Raw genomic sequence first — 4,579 nt, 5'->3', positions numbered from 1 at the left:
TGACGAACAAATGTGTAGCACAAAGATGAAACATCACTTACGACAATATATGCCCAATAAGCCATACAAATGGGGTATTAAGCTGTTCGTTTTGTGTGATTCATATGGCTATGCATACCGATTTGAAATTTATAGTGGAGCAGGCGATAACATTGTCTTACCTGGTCACCCAGATCTTGGTGCTTCGGCCAACATAGTAGTACGTTTGACCAAAACAGTACAAAGCTTTAAGCACCACATCGTCTACTTTGATAATTTTTATACCTCTTTGCCTCTAATGGTATATTTGCGAGCAAAGGGTATTTATAGCCTTGGCACAGTACGTGCGAATCGAATCCCCAATTGCAAGCTACCTGACGATACAATCATTAACAAAAAGCCGAGAGGGTTTTCGACTGAGTTCGTAGGCACGTCATACGGGGTAGAAGTCAGTAATGTACTTTGGAAGGATAGCAAGGCCGTTCGCTTATTGTCAACTTACGTAGGTGTTAAACCGTTTGCTACGGAAAGTTTAAGTGAAAGAACACTTAAGATTGACCGTTATGACAGGAAGAAAAAGCAACATATTGAAATTGACTGTCCGCAAATAATTCGGGAATATAACTCACATATGGGCGGCGTTGATCTTATGGATGGACTTATGGGCCGTTATCACATCAAAGCTAAAACCAAAGATGCTGCTACTCGAATTTTTTATCATTGTATTGATATGGCAGCAACAAATGCTTATATTCTTTATAGGCGAATTCAAAAACAAAACGCAATCAGTGACAAATTGATGGAACTTCCCGATTTTCGCGAGTTAATCGCTGAAGGATTGGTGGCTTTTAGAAATAAAGCCCACGCAGGTCGTCCAGTCAGTACCGTATCTCTACAAGACCAGATGCAGTCACCATCTTTGCGAACAGATCGGTCACCTTTTTCACAATCCCCACGGGCCCGACCATCACAGCTTGAGCTTAAACTTGGAAAAAAAACTTTACACCCAATAGCGGAATTACGTTTTGACCAAGTCAACCACTTCCCAAATTGGTTGGATCGGGACAATAAGAGACGGTGCAAGCTCTGTAAATCATCACAAACGCAATGCATTTGTGAAAAATGTAATTTACATCTATGCTGCACATCAACAAAAAATTGTTTTAAAACATATCATATGAATAATAAAAATTAACATTTCTATTAAATACGTTTTTTTTTTACTCTTAGATGCCCAAGAGTGTCTTGAGACACTTATTACCTTTTTTGCACCTGACGGCTAAACAAAAACTTCTATATTTTTTCTGAGTTCATTTTTGAGTTTAGAAGCCTAAATTTACTTAAAAAAAAATTGTTCCAATTATTTTCCTCCAATAGTTAAGAAAACAGCATTAGAGGGTTAATTATTTATTTAATTTTAAATTTAATTAGATATATATATTATTTTTTTTTTTTTAATATATATTCTTAATATATAAATTTTTGTTTTATTGTTGTGGCTTTATGAAAATAATTAAAAAAAATTTTTTTTTTTTTTTTTTGTTGGTTTGAATAAAATGAGAGTGAAATAAATGAACCATTTTTTTTTTTTTTTTTTTTTTTAATCTATATATATAAAAGAAAGTTGTGTAAAAGTGAAGACTGCTTATAACTTGATTTGGGCTGAACCAATTTTCATGGTTTTTGATTTGTTGGATTTGTCTCCGCAACGAGTTTAGTATAGGGTCTTAAAAATACTGAAAAAATTTGCCGAATACTTGAACAACGCGGTTTTTTCCCCAAATGTTCAAATTTTTTTTATACCCAGTAGGCTTGGTAACAGTGACAGTTTTGACAATAGTGTAGAAGTAAATAAACAAATGTAGTCAGTCAGTCTACGGTCTCCTGACCTGACTATTCAAAAAAAAAAAAAAAAAAAAAAAAAAAAAAGAAAAATTTCAAATCAAAAGGAAAAATATTTCAAATCAAAAATCTGCAAAAAATCAAAAGATTAAAACCTGACTGTTCAAAAAATAAATAAAAAATTAAAAATTCGAAATTAAAAAAAAAGGTAATTATTAAAAAGTGTATTTTTGGCTTTTTATATTTTCGGACTTTTAAACTTTATAAATATTTCAAATCAAAAATCTGCAAAAATTAAAAAAAAAAATCAAAAGATTAAAACCTAACAATCAAAAATAAATAAAAAATTCAAAATTCAAAATTCGAAATTAAAAAAAAAAAGTTAATTATTAAAAATTGTATTTTTGGACTTTTACAAAAGCTAAATATCTCGAAAGTTCAGGTATTTGTTTGTCTCAAACATAAATTTGTGTAAATTATTTATATTTATATTTCTCGATTGTTTTATATGGTTTTGTGCGAGGGCAGTATTACTATTAATAAAAATGCCGCGTCCTAGAAGATCTAATCTTTCCCGGCGGACCCATAATGCAATTAGGCAACGGAATAGCGCGAGTCAATTATCTGACGAAGAGCGAGAAATCGCCCGAGAAAGGCTCCGCGTTAGTACCCAGGGAAGAAGGGCCTTAATTCGTGCTTCTCAAAGAGAGGCAGCCCGTGAAATGGCAATAAGAAATGGTTCAAGGATTGATTTGAATCGAGCAGCGTTTCGATATGATTGCACCATTGATAACAGCTTGAATCGTTTAGTTTGCATTGGTCCAATGGACGTTGTTTGCTAGCATTGTGGCGCATTGAAGTTTGCTGGTGAAACGCCCGGTTTGTGCTGCCTTAGTGGTAAAGTGACATTGCCATTAGCGGTCACCATAGCCATTGCGTTCCCTGCTTTATGGCGAAACACTAGAATCACGACATTTTCTAGCGAACACTCAAAAATACAATGCCTGTTTCCAAATGACATAATTTGGGGCGGAAAATATTGGAGACGGATATTTAAGGTAATTTACGTTAAAAATTTTATTTTCTATGACTGCCAAAAAAAAATTTTGAATAATGTAGTTTGTTAGATTTCTGTAAATAGTGTTTGTAAATATAACTATAACTATGGCTTTGAATTTAAAGATTCAAGGCCAGATTTGCCATCGCATTGGATCATTGCAACCTATTGAAGATGCACAGCAAAAATTCTTGCAAATATACTTCATGGGCAATATGGAAGAACAACTTGACCGGCGTCAAGAAATGAACACAGCTATGAAAAGAGCAATTCTCCATGATTTGCATGCTTAGAAATTTAAACCAACCAAAACTGTGCAATGGAACGCGTTTGGTGATAAGAAAACTGATGAGCAATGTGATTCACGCGTTGATACTCAAAGGAAAATTTAAAGATGAGGAAGTTCTTATTCCTAGGATTCCGATGAGCTCAACAGATATGCCCTTTGAATTTAAACGAATTCAATTCCCGCTTCGTCTTGCCTTCGCCATGACGATCAACAAGTCACAGGGCCAATCTTTGACTATTTGTGGCCTCAATCTAGAAAATGCGTGTTTTTCTCATGGTCAATTGTACGTGGCATGCTCACGTGTTGGCAAACGATCCGCATTATTTGTTCTTGCACCCGACCAAAAAACGAAGAATGTCGTTTACAACAAGGTGCTTGAATGAAAATCCGATTAATAAATTTATCAGTGTATCCCAGCCTGAACAACATAGCTTTCAACAATTTTTTACCTAGAAATAATATAGAGGGCAATGCAACGTTTGCCGGGCCAGCTAGTTTTATTATATTAGGTTGATCAGACCTATTTTATGAACCTTTTAATTATGAAAAAATTTTTATTATTTTTATTTTAGCCTATCTCTATGTACTATTTGTTTTTTATTTTTCTTATTCTTGATAATTATATTATTTTTTTTTTTCTATACTAATGACCTCAAATGGTCCTATATATGAAGATTCTAGTTTATGACCTGTTTCGTTCTTTAAATAAACTTGGTCTCCTATTTCTATTTTAAAATCTAATACTTTCTTATCATTTTTTTCTTTTTGTTAAATTTTATTGTTTTCTAAAAGTATTCGCGCTCTCTTATACGCGTGTTCTAGTCTAAACTTAACTTCCTTAGAATAATCTTCTATATTATATATAGGTTCTATGCTATTTACGCTATTAAATTGAATTGGTAGATTGTTCTGTCTACCAAATACTAATTCATATGGACAATAATTGTGAGTTACTGATGGTGTTGTGTTAAAGCAATACACGAAATACTGTAACCATATGTCCCAATCAGTTTTATCTACTGATATATATGAACGAATGCACTCATTGAATGTCCTATGACTTCTTTCAACGGTACCTAATGTCTGATGATGGTGTGCTGTAGACGTTATGTTGTCTATTTTTAAATATTTGCACAGATCAGTTATAATAGAATTTTTGTATTCTGTTCCCATGTCCGTAATGAACGTCTTCATTGGACCGTACTTCAGAATAAAATCTTCAAATATAGCTTTGGCAACAGTTTTTGCGCTTTTGTTCGGAATTGGAATGGCTACTAAATATTTTGTTAAATCGCATATTAGCGTAACTGCGTATTCATTGCCATTTTCCGATCGTGGTAGTGGACCAATTGTGTCTACTATCACTCTGTCGAAAGCATATTGTGGTGTTTCAGTTATGATCATTGGTGATC

General features: G+C 33.4%; 1 long non-coding RNA gene across 2 annotated transcripts; it reads left to right on the top strand.

The window, feature by feature from the left end:
* The first annotated feature begins 1,484 nt into the window (after positions 1-1,484).
* Positions 1,485-3,673, top strand: LOC149270108 (uncharacterized). 2 transcript variants are annotated; one of them, XR_016269500.1, is made up of 3 exons: positions 1,567-2,263; positions 2,350-2,879; positions 3,004-3,597. It is a non-coding gene; the product is annotated as an uncharacterized LOC149270108 (long non-coding RNA). The 2 variants fall into 2 exon arrangements; XR_016269499.1 differs by having other exon boundaries at positions 1,485-2,879; positions 3,004-3,673.
* The last annotated feature ends 906 nt before the right edge of the window (positions 3,674-4,579 follow it).

The sequence above is a fragment of the Drosophila arizonae genome, chromosome 3, assembly GCF_054131065.1.
Source record: "Drosophila arizonae isolate 15081-1271.41 chromosome 3, UAZ_ARI_1.0, whole genome shotgun sequence".
NCBI lineage: Eukaryota > Metazoa > Arthropoda > Insecta > Diptera > Drosophilidae > Drosophila > Drosophila arizonae.
The sequence above is the reverse complement of the archived record's forward strand: the minus strand, read 5'-3'. Positions and strand labels throughout refer to the sequence as shown.